Source organism: Rhinichthys klamathensis, unplaced genomic scaffold (assembly GCF_029890125.1).
Source record: "Rhinichthys klamathensis goyatoka isolate OS25496 unplaced genomic scaffold, OSU_Roscu_1.1 h1tg000011l_1, whole genome shotgun sequence".
NCBI lineage: Eukaryota > Metazoa > Chordata > Actinopteri > Cypriniformes > Leuciscidae > Rhinichthys > Rhinichthys klamathensis.
The window spans coordinates 14,638,823-14,657,025 of record NW_026606564.1 but is presented as its reverse complement, the minus strand read 5'-3'; the positions used below and the strand labels follow the sequence as shown (position 1 = coordinate 14,657,025).

General features: G+C 38.8%; 1 protein-coding gene across 1 annotated transcript in view; it reads right to left on the bottom strand.

Moving 5' to 3' along the window:
• Nucleotides 1-18,203, bottom strand: part of abcf3 (ATP-binding cassette, sub-family F (GCN20), member 3) — a 172,627-nt gene that overhangs the window by 60,237 nt on the left and 94,187 nt on the right. The gene's annotated exons all lie outside the window — the stretch shown is intronic.

Below are 18,203 nucleotides of genomic sequence, written 5' to 3'. Positions count from 1 at the left end.
TACAACTCAAATGTGGTTTTATAATAATGTTATACTTTTTTATGACAAGAGTAAAAATATAATAAATATGTAATATAGTGCATATATTTAGCAAAATACTCTCTACAGTTATTTTTCTAGCTAACTAACATGCTATGGCCAGTAAATGGCTTTTCTGAGGTAAATATGTGGCATGTTGTTCTCAAGCTGTTTTATTGACCTCTTTCTGCAGTCGATTGAGCAATTACATGAGACATGATACATTTCAGGACAGATCAAATTTTTTCTTCACTTTGCTTTAATCAATCTATTTTAGCTCATGCTACTCTAAGCAATGTCTGAAACTTTGTATTTTGAGCTCTTCTTGTGTTTGCCTCTTCACGACGAATGGCTTGCTGTATTCCTCATTTGTTACTGCTCAATTAGCCATTTTTAGTTTTACTTGTTTAATTAATTCAGTCATATTTCAGATATTGTTTGAACAATATACAGTGTAATCAAGACAAATAATTGCATGGTCCATTGTTGTCCCAACACTCTTTTGTATGTCTTTGTATTGGCAACTTAAAGTAAAGCATCAAATTTAGAGTAAACATATCTGTCTATAGTAATGTGAAGGAAACTGTTTTATTTGAGTTCAGTGTACTTAACTTAAAATATTGAGTTACCAATACTCAGAGGTTGAACCTCTACTAAGTGGTAGTAAGTTTTAGCAACTCAAAAATGATGAGTTAAAAATAATGCTATAATTCATGGAAAATTTTAAGGCAAAGTGTTTACTTAGTTTTTTTAAATAAAGTCATTTTACAGTGAGTTTATGGAGTCACTTCTCTGGTGTTCTCTCAATAAAATCAGTTGTATTAACAATTTCAAGTTGACTTAAGAAAATGAGTGAATGAAAATGAAGGGAATGATAACATGGGGGAATGATTGAGAATAAGAGTGGTAATAATGGTCAATATAGGGTTGCTAAACGTCGGCATCATCCCGTATTTCAGACATCGGATAGCTTTATTAAAAACACAATTCAACAGCACAAATTCAACAAGAATTCACTTTAACGAGAAAGCTGCGGTTAGCATGTCCTCATTCAGACTGTGTTATTAAGGAGGAGCTCACATCAGCAGGACTGCACCAGAAAACCCGACAGGTAGTCGATGTTAAAACGTCTTACTTTAAGGCGTCTGAGTACCTGTCTTGTAGGAAATGCAAGAGGAAAGTGATCAGCTGCCTGGAGCCTATACCATGAAGCCGGTTTAGGCGGATAGCCAGCTATGTTTCTGTTTAGTTTGCGCCAACCCTGGGTTTTAGGCACGCTCCACGGCTAACCTTATCCGGGACAGGTGATGCTCCAGGTAAGAGATCTCAAACCGAACTTGGACCAATCAGCTGTCAGCAAAGTGTCACATGTCTGACGCGTTAAAGTCACTCCACCTGTCTCTACTCCAAATTAAAGGTCACTAGCAAATGATTTTTAAAGACAAAATCGTCTGGCTTTTAGCAATGCCTATTTAGAATAATAATTTTGTATGATATAGATATTATTTATGTTATTATTACTCCCTTAATTAAACACACATGTACAATTTTAGTTTATCAATTATAATTATACACAGTTTAAATGAATAAATATATAAAGGTAATATAAATACGGTTATGAATCAATAGATGAAGCTATAAAATGACTACATGTTAGCTTAAATGTTCAATTCTCTCTAAACCTTTATCAACTTTATAAACTAACTTCACAACTTTAACTTGCACTGATATTGCAAGACTTTTTCTTTTAGTTGTCCTCTTTCATAGACTGATTTTGTTCTTGCTGTGTAAATTTGTTTAAATTCTTAATGTTGTTCAATCTCGTAATATTCTGCAGAAGAGAGAAGTGAATCGCAGTTTCACTCTTTCTCAGCATGTGATTGGCTGTTCGCTACTGATGTCACTCCTAAACTCAGGATCAAAGCCTGAGCTCACAGAGAAAGGTGATGATCAGCATCATGGTACCAACAAAGCCTGGTTATATTGCTAATCCTGCAACCCTGAGTTTGTTCAACTGCCATCATGGTACAGGCCCCTGGAGCTTTGATATTAGATCTTAACATAACATATGATAACGTTTCTCTGTCACTGGTCCTAGATTGTGGAATAATCTGCCATTGGATGTTAGATCTTCCTTGACTCTTAATGTTGGACCGCTTAAAATCTTATCTGTACTCTTTGGCATTTTAGTACATGGATGTTTTTATGTTTTATCTAATTTTTCGGTTGCTTTTTATTGCAAATGTACAACTGCTGTGGTAGCATGCTTATTTAGTGCTACACTGTAAAAAAAAAAAAAAGTTTTATGTTTGTAAAGTTACTTTTATGTTACAGATTTTTCATGTATTTTTGAAATGTGGTCAAAAAAACGTCAAATTACAGAAAATGACTGTAAATGTACATTTCCTGTGTAAAATTACATGAAAAAAATGTAAATGTACATAAAAACAAAAAAAAACTTTCTTATTGTTTTTTTCACAGAAAAAAATATTGGGAAGACGTGCAAATCTATCAATACTTCACAAATATATATTTTTAAATATTTATATTTATATAATATTACATATTAATTAATAGATTCCCATTTATATAGATTTTACCGGAATGAAAAGAGAGAAAGAAACATGGTTTATGAAATTGGTCTGTTAGAGGAAGAAACATAAAGCATTGGTAATACTAATACTTGTGAAATTTGTTTCCAGGCCTGAGAGAACATACTCTGTATTGACTGTTTTTATTTTATTTTATTATGATTATTAATAATACTGTTTTAGTATATATGTAATTGCGTGTACTTACAAGTGTCTTTGATCTACGAAATTATTGCAGGCCTGCTTTCTGTATCTTTCCTCGAAACGGAAAAAGAAAAAAAGAAATTGGGTCTGTTAATTAAGATAAGTTTATTCACTTTTTATTTATTTATTAAGTTCTGTGATTATATAACATTGTGTACACCTACGTCATTGACTGTAGCCAAGTTTCCATCCACTTGTCAATCGAATTATCTGAAGTTCGGTAAAAAAACTCATGCGAATAAAGCTGGTGAAAGTGTGTTATCAAGAAATAACAGACCGCATTCTACATTAGAATTCAACCAAGCCATGTAATAACAAGCTATAATAAGAAAACAACGACGCTATCAACACATTGCTATGATGATGCAGATGTACGTAAATGCCCGACGCCGAATGGCCTGTGGTGTGGGAACGACAGCGCTCCATCAGTTCTGGGAGATCGCGGTTCAGAGACACATCACGGAAACCCTTTGGTTGAAGCATTTTTTTGCTTTTGCTTTGTCCACTTACATCCATCTTTGTTGACACCCGCCATGTGTGCACAAACAGAGCGGAAATACTGGGCGGAAATGAACTAAATCTTCTTCTTCTATGTTGTGGCGTGTTGCAACCATAAAATGACCTAAAACTTAATCGCAATTCATTATTTATTCGGCAAATAACGTTTCCATCAGCGTTTATCGCATAAGCCGTATATCGATCAAGATAAAATCTGATGAGACCGAACGAATTTCATTTGAGTCGATATTCATGAAATTCAATCGAATTTTACTGTTTCCTTAAGGCATTTTTCATTTGATATCACTTAATTCGGGTAAAAACGTGTGGATGGAAACATAGCTTGTGTAAAAGAGCCTGGTGAATCAGTTTTTGAACCGGTTTTAACGGCCCTTCCGAAACCTGTAAGGTGCTATATAAATAAAGAGACGAAACGAAGGTCTTGTCGTGTAGTTTTCACAAAGGGGTCACCGCAGGTCTTGTTATGCCTGTGTCTTTCTGTACCGGTGGCTAATGCAGGTTTACTCTCAGGGTGTCCTTCAAAGACTGGATGAGATCAAAGCCAGAATAACATCGCTGTTGGGACGAGTGGACAAGATGGTTGCACGCAGGCTTGCTGGTCACAGTGCTGGAACAGCCACCTGGGTCACAAATGGCGGACATCAACATGGCCAGGAGTGAGAAGCATTCAAATTTCTTTGAGAAGGCCATGATGGACAGAGACAACTGGGCAAATTTGTCCCGGATGCCGGGGTTACACCCCTACTCTTTCGATGTTCATCATGTCAGTTCTTACAGCCAGTGAAGGCTTTGGATTGGCGCAGATGGTTGCTGGCATCATTGAAAGGTACAGGGATGATGCAGAGCCTCCGCCTGTTCTGCTGTATGTCGACAGAGACTGCTCACGAAGAACATGGAAATCAGACTCGACATCTGGCATCTCAAGAGACGGACAACAGATTCACATCACCTTCAGCCGCTGTAATTTCTCCTGGGACGAGGAGGACATGGACAGGCTTGTAGCAGCAAAGACTGCAGAGTTGGAAGCACAGCTCATGCAACCTTCAAATGCTGGTGTTTTGCGTCGCCTCAGAAAGAGTGAACTGGCCCTTCACTCCAAACGTGGGAGACTGTGGATCTCATCACTCAGCTGATCCAGTCCCCTTTGAAGGGGAGAGGGGACGTGACACTTTGGGTGTGCCTATCATCAGTTCAGCTCGAATGGCTGAGATATTGAAGTCTCAGAGGAAACACCTGGCCTGCGTTCAAGATCCCCCTGGTGTACAGCTCTATGTGCAGGCAGGAACCCTGGAAAAGGGAGGGAGCGCCAACATTTAGGTGTGACAGAGGTTCGACTTCATTAGAATATTTCCACCTGCATCTAAACAGGTTCATTCCACGTAAAGTAACTGCCCTGTAAGTCTTTTAAAGTAAATGTACACTCTTAAAATAAATGGTCACAGTCCCGCCCACAGCCCGAGAGAGCTTAGGTGCCGGAAGTAAATTTCCCATTAATTTCTCCCATTGACGTTTTGGAAAAATCCGTATCTAAAGAGTCTTAGAGCATGTCTGAGGATAACCAGCTACGGCTGAACTCATAAGCATACAACATATCATTTCGAGTGAAAAAACGAAGAGAAAATCCAAGACTGTGTACATATTTTCATTTCCGAGCGAAGGAACTACTCATCCCATAAACCACCGCGCCTCACTGAAGTCGACTGAAGCCACAACCGCGAAAGAGCCTTTTGAGCGACTTCCAAATCTGACGACGGCCACGCGAACTTTTTCCTCCAGTGAATTTTATATAGTGAATGTGCAGGGACACTCCTTTTCCTCGATTCACTGAATCCCATATGTAAAACGCATTTGCAGCTGCACAGCTAACACATTGAGCGTCTGGCTCACTCATAGGCTGTGCTGCGCCGGCAACTGCACATCCAATGGCGCGGGCGCCTCTGACGTGCGACCAATGAGCTAGCCCAACGTCATTACACGATCTTCAGTCTTCGCGGGGTTTAACCAGACAGTTACACGACTTCCACTAATCAGATGCATCACTGTGTGATTGTTCAGGATTGTGGGTAATGAAGTACTTATCCAAGACATCGCGAATAAAAGGCATTTATCTTAAAACAAGGTTAGTGCCCCATGAACTTTTGGCGTTTATCTGAGCTTATACAATACAATCGCTTAGTACAGTAGCTGGTTTTAAGTCTATCATGTATGGTTACGTTTTTATGGCTTATAGCCCAACTGTCAATGGAGAAATTGTATTGAATTCTTACTTCCGGCACCGGCTGTGGGCGGGACTGTGATGCTCTATATGGAACTCCAAAATGGTTCTATATAGAACCATTTTAATGGATTCCATAAAAAAGAACCCCAAATGGTTCTTTGAATCCAAGTTAGATGTTTCTATATAGAAACATTTTAGGGTTCTTTATTATTAAACAAGTTAATTAGCAGCCATATCACCCCGACCAGCAGCCATATCACCCTGTAGCCCAAGACTGGTTGCCCACTGAAGCTAACCAGGGCTGAGTCTGATTAGTATTTGGATGGGAGACCTTCTGAGAAAACCAGGTTGCTGCTGGAAGAGGTGTTAGTGAGGCCAGCAGGGGGCGCTCACCCTGTGGTCTGTGTGGGTCCTAATGCCCCAGTATAGTGACGGGGACACTATACTGTCAATTGAGCACCGTCCTTCGGATGAGACGTTAAACCGAGGTCCTGACTCTCTGTGGTCACAAAAAATCCACAAAGAAAGAGTAGGGGTGTAACCCCGGCATCCTGGCCAAATTTGCCCAGTGGCCTCTGTACATCATGGCCTCCTAATCATCCCCATGTATATATATACCAATTGGCTTCATCACTCTGTCTCCTCTCCACCAGTAAGCTGGTGTGTGGTGGGCATTCTGGCGCAATATGGCTGCCGTCGCATCATCCAGGTGGATGCTGCACACTGGTTGAGGAGATTCCCCCTTCTATGTGAAGCGCTTTGAGTGTCCAGAAAAGTGCTATATAAATGTGATGAATTATTATTATTATTATTAATTATTTTTTAATAAGAAATTAGAATCAATCCAGAAAATTCAAAAAGTTTAAATTTGTTCAATTGATTATACAAAAATATTAGTGTCATATTTAAAATCGCACCTCTGTATACTCTGTATTAGACAGCAAAACTTTTTTACATTTAAGATGTTTAATTACATACAACCATTTAGTTTGAATTATTTAATTTAAGCTTTTCACTTTGCAATAAACATACATAAGCTTGTTTATGTATGTACATATACAGTAACTTAACTTTTACATGTATCTCTGAAATGAGGAAAAACAAATTACAATGCAGATAAAAAACAATACATGAACAATAGAGAATGGCAACCGATGTCATCGCGCAATGTATCGTGGGGAGTATTCGCCATATTGTGAGGCCGGTAACCAAGCCGGTAACCAGTGTTGGGAGTAACGGCGTTTAAGTATAACGGCGTTACTAACGGCGTTATTTTTTCAGTAACGGGGTAATCTAATTAATTATTTTTCCCATTTTTGCAACGCCGTTATCGTTACTGAGAATGTAAAGTGGCGCGTTACTACAATTTGGTTGAATGAAGCGCGAGATGTCAGTGTGTGATGCACATCAGCTGCCTGGAGAGAGCAGGGGTGGGGGGATGATGACACCGTTGCAAATGCGATGATGATTGGCTGGGTGGGCGGATGCGCTACTCACGCGCTGTCTCACTGCATGCTCTGACTACCAATAAACACAAGACAGCGACAATGGCGATGATGAGCCAGGGAAATTCAAAGGTAGCGTTCTCGAACTGGAAGTACCGGCACTACTTCTCGCTCATTGAAATTAAACGCAAGAATGTTTATGTAACATGCACGCTATGCCCAGGAAAAAAGACTTTATCCACGTCTGCCTCAAGCAACTCGAATCTTATGAAGCACCTCACATCAACACATGCTAACACGACACTTGTTGCTGCTACCAACGTGAGCTCCAGCAGCGAAGGAGACGGAGCCACTCTGTTAAAGCAAGCAACACTCGATTTTTCGGGTCAGCAACAGGTGACCAAGGCAGAGCTGAACACATTGATTGCGAGGTATGTTGTTGAAAACATGCTACCCCTGTCCACTGTGGAGTCTGAGTCATTCAGAGCTATCCTTGCTAAAATACCAATACGAGGAGGAGGAAGGGGGGTTGCCCCATGCCGAAACACTTTTGCTAAATTCATAGACAGTGAATATGAAAATATGAATATAGAGCTCAAAAAGTCATTTGAGGAACTCAAGTACATTTCAACTACAGCAGACATCTGGTCTGCCCACAATAAAAGTTACATGGGTGTGACAGCACATTGGATCAATCCAAATAACATGGAAAGAGAGAAAGCAGCTCTTGCCTGCAGACGGTTTAAGGGGCATCATACTCATGACGCTATTGCAGTTGAGCTTGACAATATACACTCAACATATGGGATAACACACAAAATCACAGCAACAGTGACTGATAATGGCTCTAATTTTGTTAAAGCATTTAAGAGGTACCAGCCACTTGAGGAGAGTGATTCTGAAGATGATGAAGATGAGGTGACATTTACAGACATTAATGATGCTCTACATGCAACTGATGATAATGATGGTGATGTTGTGATCACTTTGCCCCCTCACAAGAGATGTGCATCACACACACTTAACCTGATTTCATGCACAGATGTTGACAAGTGGCTGCTGTCAAAACCTGCAATAAAGGCTGTTTACAGAAGTGCTACTGCCAAATGTTCTGCCCTATGGAACAAGACTAGTCGATCAACTTTGGCTACTGAAACAGTTGATGAGGTGGTGTCAAAAAAGCTGCTTGTACCTTGTACAACACGATGGAATTCCTTCTATGATGCCCTGGCTCGAATATGTGAAATATCCATGGTAGACCTTAACACCATCTCCTCCAAATTAGGACTGACAGCGATAACAGAAAGGGAACACCAGTTTTTAAAGGAGTACTGTACTGCGATGAAGCCCCTTACAGTTGCCTTAGATATACTTCAGGGAGAAGACAACTGTTTTTATGGTACACTCCTACCAACGATGGAGACATTAATGCTGAAGACAGAAGCCCTTAAAAGTGGCCTGCAAATACTGAGGGACCTTCCTGACGCCATAGTCACAGTAAGAACTTGAATTGAATATTTTATTTTTTATTAAGTGACATTGTATGATAATACATACTACTACTAATTATAATAATAATAACACTGATTTGTGTGGATACATTTAATGTGATTATTCTTATCATTTCAGGCTATCAAAACCAGATTTGCTGATGTCCTGGGAAATGAAGAGGCTACACTTGCTGCCGTAACTCTTCCAAAGTTCAAACTTCGCTGGCTGCGGTCACAGGAGTTAAAGGATAAGGCTAAAGCAAGTTTGCTGACAGAGTGCCGTAAGATTGTCCTCGAAGATCCACAGCCAGGTACCAGCACATCTTCACATCACACAGATTCAGCCAAAGAGAACGATTTCTTTTCCTTTGAGGAGGATGAGGAGGACACCTCCTCTTCAGCAGAAAACCAGGTGGCAGACTACATTAGATCTTCAGCACAAAACTTCAACTCTCTGTGTGAATTTTCTCTCATCAAGAAAATTTCACTACGTTACAATGCTGCTACTCCATCTAGTGCACCTGTTGAGAGACTGTTCAGCCTGGGCAAGCTTGTCTTCTCTCCAAAGAGGAACAGACTGTCAGACAAAAGATTTGAAAAGCTTCTCCTCCTACGTTACAACCACTGGTTTAGTCGTTAGATGAGGAGTATTTTAGTATAGATTAATGTATTGTTAATTTTCACTGAGAACGAACAACATGTTAATCTCCTTAGAGAGTTGGATAGTGCTCTGTTTATTGTGCAATAATATACAGGTACAGAGATTTGCACTACTTAATGGCCAGATCTTCCTTTGTTTCTTTTTACCCAAGTTTACATTTGTGTGCTTAGTTTTGCACTTGATTGCAAAGTGTGTGAATAACTGAATATTATTTATTTTAAATATTTAATTTTTATTTTATTACTTTACTAAATATTTAAGAGTTGGATAGTGCTGTTTATTGTGCCGTAGTATTATACAGATACAGATAATTGCACTAATTAAAGGCCAGATTTTCCTTTGTTTCTTATTCAAGGCTGCTGTCAAAGCAGCAGTGTGTCTTAGTTTTGCACTTGAATGCAAAGTGTGTGAACATTATTTAATTTTGTTACTGTACTGAATATTTAAGAGTTGGATAGTGTTATGTTTATTGTGCAGTAGGCCTAATATACAGGTACAGAGATTTGCACTACTTAATGGCCAGATCTTCCTTTGTTTCTTTTTACCCAAGTTTACATTTGTGTGCTTAGTTTTGCACTTGATTGCAAAGTGTGTGAATAACTGAATATTATTTATTTTAAATATTTAATTTTTATTTTATTACTTTACTAAATATTTAAGAGTTGGATAGTGCTGTTTATTGTGCCGTAGTATTATACAGATACAGATAATTGCACTAATTAAAGGCCAGATTTTCCTTTGTTTCTTATTCAAGGCTGCTGTCAAAGCAGCAGTGTGTCTTAGTTTTGCACTTGAATGCAAAGTGTGTGAACATTATTTAATTTTGTTACTGTACTGAATATTTAAGAGTTGGATAGTGTTATGTTTATTGTGCAGTAGGCCTAATATACAGTTACAGAGATTTGCACTACCTAATGGCCAGATTTTCCTGTGTTTCTTTTTACCCAGGTTTACATTTGTGTGTCTTAATTTTGCACTTGAATTTTATTTTCAATATTTTTTTTTTATGTTTTTATTTCTATGCATATCATATGGCAGGCTGCAATCTATTGAGTTCAAATAAATACCAAATGTTCTAAAATACTGTATATAGTGTTCTGAATTTTCAATCAGTTAATATAAACATCTGTGATGTTAAATATGTTATAGAACGTAATAGCGTTATAGAACATAAATAACATCACAGTTACTTTGCTGAGTAACTAATTACTTTTACAATGTGGTAACCGAGTTACTAACTTAATTACTTTTTGGGAGAAGTAATTTGTAACTGTAACTAATTACTTTTTTAAAGTAAGATGACCAACACTGCCGGTAACCATACTCAAATTAATTATTAATTTGAGTATGCTTAAAAATAGTTTAAAACAAGGTGGATTGTACAGAGACAAACTACTACCGGACGCCAAGAAACGCTATGTTGAAAAAATCAACTTTATTGGAAATGTCGATCCTTCTGAAGTCCCAAAAGACCAGTGGATCCGCGACCCTGACACCTTACCTCCCATTACATTTCCTGATATTTTTGCTTATTTTGTTTGTGGTGTCAGTGCCTAGAGCAATTTCGCAATTATATAAGTCTCTGGAAGCCCACGTTCAGTTTACCAATGATTGGGTACATGACCTGGAGAGTTGAAATGACCGTTCAGTCGTCTGAACGAAGGTAAGTTACCAGCTTTCTTTCTTTTAGCATAGTTGTAGACTACAACACCGGCAACAAGGTTGTTTATTCGTCATTGTACAGCACAAGCTTGTATAACGATTAAAATAAATAAATAAAGCCTTAAACAACAGACAAAGTGTAACGTTAGCGAAGTTTGAAGGAGCTAGCGGCTGCTGCTTCTACAAGCGCTTCCAGTTGCAAAAGCAAACATTGCAGGTTTACGTAGAAAATACATTAACATTACAATATTCACTTTTTTTTTGTCTTTGTTAAGGTCATGCACTCTCAGCACTGAATGAACCTCCTTTAAAGCCATGGGTGATCGTCAGCAGCAGTGGAAAGGTGGAGTGTGCACACGTGTATGGCAGGAGTAGCGGAGACATGTACCCATGTAGGGTACTTTTCGGATTCGTGGGAAAAAAACTGTCACCGATGTACCAGCATACTGGGTTTTGCCGAGCAATTTGAGTAAGATCACAGCTAAAGTGGGATCCAAGATAGACTACACCTCATCTGCTAGGCAAAAAAATAAATGCTTGGCCAGCGCATAACTGCACCCTCCACTGCGCCAGGCATAAGGAGTCGTGCCAAAAGAAGAAAAATTCCCCTAGCTAAACTTGATGAGTTGTCACCCCTGCTTGACACACTGCTGCAGCATAGCAAGGCTGTTGGTTTGTCAGGTACGGATCACTATTACACACTGTACATAGACACAGTACGTCTCTTATGTAACATTGTGCACTTGTTGTGCATACTGCCAATCACCCTTTCAACATGAATCCTCAGGTGTGCTATCGCTCGTGTGTTTTCCACATCCTTAGCATCGAGTTGACATCTTCCTTTAGTGAACGCAGGAACTTTGACCTCTGCACACATCATCCCCACACTATCCTTGATATCAAAGCCTCGATCAGCTAGCACTATGTCACCAGGTAACAGTTTGTTAAGAAGGCCACAGTTCTCAGTTATGTGCTTGTCAGAGGCACGCCCACCCCATCCCATGGAAATAAATGATATGGCACCTTGCGTTGTAATACCAATGAGGTATTTCATGGTGTGTATCTTTGTAATGAGAAAAGGCCTGTGAACAAACAAAAAAACTACTGCAGTGAAACAACTTCTTTTTAAACAACGTAGAAAATACATTTTAAGATGCATATTAAAGAAATCACACCTATTTAACATTAAAATCATAATAAGAAATTAAAATAGTAATGTTTACCAATAATTAAAGAACACAAACAAAACTTGTCCTAAATAGCAGTCCTGTCACAACACCATCAGCCCTGTCACGCCACATTCAGTCCTGTCACATTAAATATTATGATATAAAAATGTCATATTTGAGATATTAATACATTTTTTTAACTGTGTAGATAAAGGTGGTGGTATATACCCACCATTACTGTATGTGTTTGTAAAATCTCCAATGTTAAAGTAGTTTTTTTTACAACTATATAAGTGCCTGGTGGTTATTCTGGACTTTCCTTTCACTACATTTGACCTAAACATTGCTTATATTTCTTATAGAAATTATAATACTATGTTAGATACAATCAGGGACATGTAATCAATAAGAAAATACTATTTGTGTCAAACTAATTCATTAGAAAACCATTCTAACATATACAAATTTGTCTCTGTGACAGGGCCTGACAATTTAGGTGTAAAACGCTTTTAAAAATGTATTTTATTCAAAAATAAAAACATGATAAGATGGCACGATATGCGTTTCCCATAGTTTAAAGTGTCTAAACTCAATGCTCAGATTAAAGAATAAGATCTATTTTTCTCCAAGATATTTAGAAGTGGAATTGTACGTTGCTGGTAGAATGTCCCTCATACTTTGACACTCACCTGAATAAAAATGTCTGGAACACACTTTCAACAATCTTGGGATGCTGGAAAACTTGATGTCTGTACGTCTTACGCCTGATATCCAAGACAGCCGGCGTCTCTTTGTCACATCAGACACATAGCTTCCTTGATTCTGCTTTCAGGCGGGAAAGCTAAAGAAAGACGTTGTCTAATTTCTTACCTTGCCGGTCGTGTGAACGGACATTACAACCGACAACACAACAAGTTCTTCCCATAACTTCCCAAATTAATTGAAATGTCAATGTATACTTTATATATTAGCGGTCCGGATTTGCGTCTGCCAGATTAACAGCGGAACGGCGATGGCATCACAATATGGCGGCACTACCCATCAGCCAACACGGCGCTCTGTGGCTTGACGTCACGTTGCCAAGCTCTATTAAAACATCTATTAAATAGCACTACAATTTACACAAGTTGACTGTACATTTTTAGTACAGGTATTGGTGTTCTTGTGTCATGCTCTTGTCTAAGTTTAAGCATATATTTTTGAATAAAAGTCAGTGTGTGCTTAACGTCAACCGGGTATTGCACATTGAAAAGAAAATAGACTGCAATTCCACAGCCTGTGTCATGTCAAGGTCTGCCTCTATGTCAATGTTCACGTTCCCATTATAATGCTGACACCTTTAGCCTTGAGGGGATCAGGAGAGCCGGTAAACACTACGGTTGGTGTAGGACCTTTGGGTTCCTGTAAAACAAACATTTCACCTTTTGAGTGCCTTTCACCAATAACAGAAGTCATCAAATAGACTTAAAATTACCCCCTAATTTACTCACCAACAAGCCAACCTATTGTGTATGACTTTGTTTCTTCAGTTGAACACAATCTGAGATATATTTAATAATATCCTGGCTTTTCCAAGCTTTGTAATGTGTTTGCATGTCAACATTACTGATTACTGAAGAACATTCAACATGCTCCCACGTCAGCGCCACTTTGATTACTTTGAATCTCATTGGTTCTTTCGTTCATGACACAACACAGATATGACAACTACGCACACAAGAACCAACAAGACTCATAATTATTGATGTGGAGCTGAAGTGCCGCCCCATTGGATGTTATTCTCATCTATACTTAGTCTAATCAGGCAAATTTAATCTTTTTATCTTTTTATCACGTACCATTTTGCTTTAGAAGACAAGTATTGCATACGCTTCAGCCGCTGTTGTCTTTCACTTAACTCATTGATACCTTTTTTTCCTGTCTCTACATTTTTTCTGCCGTTCATTCTGCAGGTATTTCTCCCTTTTTTTAGGATCAGCTTTTAGTCGTGCATGATACTGCCTTTCTGCCACTGTTGTTGGTGCCATCACAGACTCATAGATGTCTGTAGATGTTCAAATTGATATCATTAAATCAAACCTTCTTTCAGAGCAATTTACTTAACACTGAGATGAGAACATCTAGGCAGTAATATAATAATTCATATAAATTGCTGGATAACTTCAGAACCAAAGTGTTCAAAACACAACCCCATTACAATCTCTCAACCCCGTTATGATCAAAGAAGTAACGGGGTTGAGATTTTTTGCTCAAAATGGCCACTGCTCTACATGTATTGAATAACAGGAGAGCACATGCCATGCATGCTATAAGAAATAGTGTATATTGTTGAAATAACAAAGATAATTTTCACAAGTAATAGTTTTCTATCTTTATTTGATGTAACAGGGTTGGGTCGTTGAGCTTGACAACCACAATATCACAATATATAAATAAGTTTTAATTAGAATAGGAGGTGGTAACTTGCCTGTGTCTCCATGCAATGTTGTTTAGAACACTTCTATGATGTCACTTCCTGTTTTTGATGCCACATAAGGATCAGTTCATTATTTTTATGGGGGGAGAATGATGTGCGTAACGGGGTTGAGGGGTTACTGAGGTACGGGACTAAATAATGTGATTTTAATGAATAATCCATAAACTTGCTTAGAAAAAAAAAACATTAACAGCAAAAAAGCACAGATAGATATTTATGGGAATGGCAAAATGTATGCACTTAAAAAGGTCAGAGGGACTCAAATCATACCAGTTTCGTGGAATGACTCATCACCCCCTGGAGTTGTATAGATTTATTTTATGATTGATGCGCTCAAAATTGGGGTGCTATTCAATGACAGTACAAAGCTTATGACTAAGGAAGAGAGCGAGTAAATTATAGGGTAAATTTCATTAAAATAATTTGTTACAAATTTGGCATAAGGGTAAGTAAACTGACTAATATTTTTATATTTGCATGAACAGGTCCCTTTAATTCAAATCAAGTGCATCAAATGTTAATGAAGACTCTATACTTACACTACCTACACAGTAGAGGAGGCTGGCGTTTTCTTTAAATAGAGCTGGTGTGGTAGCCTGGAAGTCCAGACCCAAATCTGAAAGATTACAGGTCTGGCATTGAGTGATGAAAATCGCTCGAGGGGCGATGGGCGATGGGCGACACCAAGCATGCATTTGAAAATATCACTGCACGCAATTGGATAACACTACAACCAATCACAACAATAAAAAAATATTGTATAAAAATACCCCCATACGCTTAGCTAACGTTACCAGCGGAGCTAACTGGTAGATTACAAGAAAAAACGTCCTTCTTGCAAAGGAACGATTCAAGTGCCATCTTCTGTTCCTCTTTTAGATACAAAGCCAAGTCTAAAGGCTCGTACACACCGGGACGAATATGGGCGCGCGATATTCGCCAGCGTTTTTCAACGCGTTTTTTGTGTTCACACCCAAGCGATTTTCGCTGACGATGAGCCGAGTGGACATGCAAATTCATTCCCTGACATTAGATGGCGCCCATTTGCTCTGCAATACCACTCCATAACATTCTCTTTTATTAAGATTTAGATGTAGTCGCTGTCGCGTTTGTCATATAGTTCTTTACGTTCCGACACCAACGAGACCAGCAGCTCTACATTGATCTTGCCTTGCATCTTCCTCGTCTTATTTCTTCCCGGCAGTGTAGACGCTACTTGGCGTATATCTTCTTCGCCGTTACGTATGTGTGCTCGGCAAGACCGTTTTGTGTTTGAGCGCCCCCAAGTTGTGTTTTACTGTAACTTCAGAAGCTCCAGACACGTGAGCAAAAGCGCCAATCTCATTGGTCGGATAGTTTTTGACGCGGCACGTCAAACTAAAAAAACGAACCCGAAGGGTTTTAAAAAAAATGACGCTTTTACTGTGTGGCGTTTTTCGTGTCGGTGTGCACACTCACATTGGCGCCCTTTGTTTAGTCACGAGGCGTTAAACGTCGGCAAATATCGCACGCGAAATTCGTCCCGGTGTGAACAGGCCTTAACTCGTTCATTGTAGCGGCCAAAGCCGTTTCAAACAACTGGTGTTCATCCATAGCCATCTTGCAATGTTTACTAATGACTTTGACGTCGCAGCGCTGTCGTCATCTCGCCTCTGGCCCGCTTATATCAGATAACCCGATGTGATTGGTGCAGCTCGGATACAAGGGCATAGTTGATGAGCATCATTCCTCAATGCCAGTGTAACTTAGCCTGGCTTAGTCTCACTCTGGATCTGCCATAACCAATCGCTGACGTTTGGTCGAACGTATGACGACTCAAACTAGTGCACGACATCAACGTCATCGTTCTCAGCCACTCCCTCTGTTCGCTGATTGGACCAGTAAGAAATTGACCGGAGAAAACCAAAGAATACACCACAAGCCCAGACGTAGTACTGAAGGAAAATGAAAATTGAGCGGAAGTAACTAGGAGGGCGAAGCCAGGCTAAGAGTAACTCGCTGAGCAAATTAAATATGTGCTCTCTAACGCGAGAGCTCTGGAACTCCAGGATACTGGTGTGGCATGATAAGCTAGAATACCATTTGTCCACATTATAGTAAATTCTGTGACGGCATTAATCTGCGCTCGTATTTAAAGGGATACTCCACCCAAAAATGAAAATTCTGTCATCATTTACTCACCCTCAAGTTGTTGCAAACCTGTATGAGTTTCTTTCTTCTGGTGAACACAAGGGAAGATATTTTGAAGAACGATTGGAACCAAACAGTTGTTTGGCACCATTGACTTCCATAGTAGACAAAAAAAAATACTATGGAAGTCAATGGTGCCAAAGTTCCAATCGTTCTTCAAAATATCTTCCTTTGTGTTCATCAGAAGAAAGAAACTCCAGGGTTTATACAGAGATTCTTAAATTGAATTTACTACCTTTTTACCACCTATTTTACTACCATCACAATATTTTTACTACCAACACGGCTTCAAACTTCAACTGTAGCAGTGTTAAGAAAAGTGACAAGTAAAGACATAAAATATCTTTCCAAAATGAATTAATAACATATTTAATCACAATTTAATAATCCATTCCCACAGAGAGGAGCCGCCTCATGTTGAGCTGAGCAACACATTCCTGTGAATTATCACACAGAAGAAAGTTTTGTTTAAATAACATTTATTGATTAAGTAAACCACATTCAATATACAGACCGACAGTAAAACTGTATACAGTATGCTTCAAATTAAACATTTAGCTTTATTATCCTAATGTAAAACGTAAGTAAGATGTTAAAAATACATTTGAAAGAGATAGATATTATGCTTATCTCAAGGACTGCTTTGCCAAACTATAACACTTTTTAATTACCATATATATACATTTTTCCAACATTGTGTTACAGAATTCAGAAGTAGGCTAAATGAATAAAATGATCAAATCCATGAAACTGTTCAAATGCAAACAATGTCCCCTGGCCAGTGTTGGGCAAGCAACTTGGAAAAATGTATTAAGCTAATCTATAAGTTACTCTCCATCAATCACTAAATGAAAGCTACCCACCAAACGAAATATAGCAAATGTAGCAAGCTAAGCTACAATAAAATGTAAAGTCCATCACATAACTACATCAAAGCTACTTTATTAAAACATTGAACTAATTTCACTCCAAGCCATCTAGTGATCAATAAAACTGTAAGACAAACTAATAGGCAAAAATGTCAAGATAGCTTATTAAACTGTTCTCAATGCTTTAACTGCTACAAAACCATGGCAACACAAACCAACAAAAACATCCTCACATAGCCAATTACAAAAACGGGAAGAGTGTATATTGTAGAAGAGCCACACTGTTTGGATGTATACTTCATTTAGGGCACATTGGGAGGAGACTTTGTATAAGATCACTAACGTTAACGTGGTTCAACCCACAGGAGCAAAATTAAGACCTGCTCCAAACAGTAGCAGCCTGGCAAAAAAAAAAAAAAAATGACGTTGAAGGTGAATTTAGGGAAAGAGTTTTCCTGAAGTCTGATAAGATTCACTATATGAACACTCTCTCCCCCTGCTTTCTCACCGCTGTCTCCTGTGCACGCTCCCCAGCTACCCCGCAGCAGCGTCTGTCATCACCATGGTTACGGCTTCAGCCTAGACCACAGCAGAAACTCTGCTGGGAAATGTAGCTTCTGTGAATGCTACCATGTTACTTAATCAGTAAAATAGTTTCACTTCTGAAAAGCTATTGATGTAGAAAATAGCG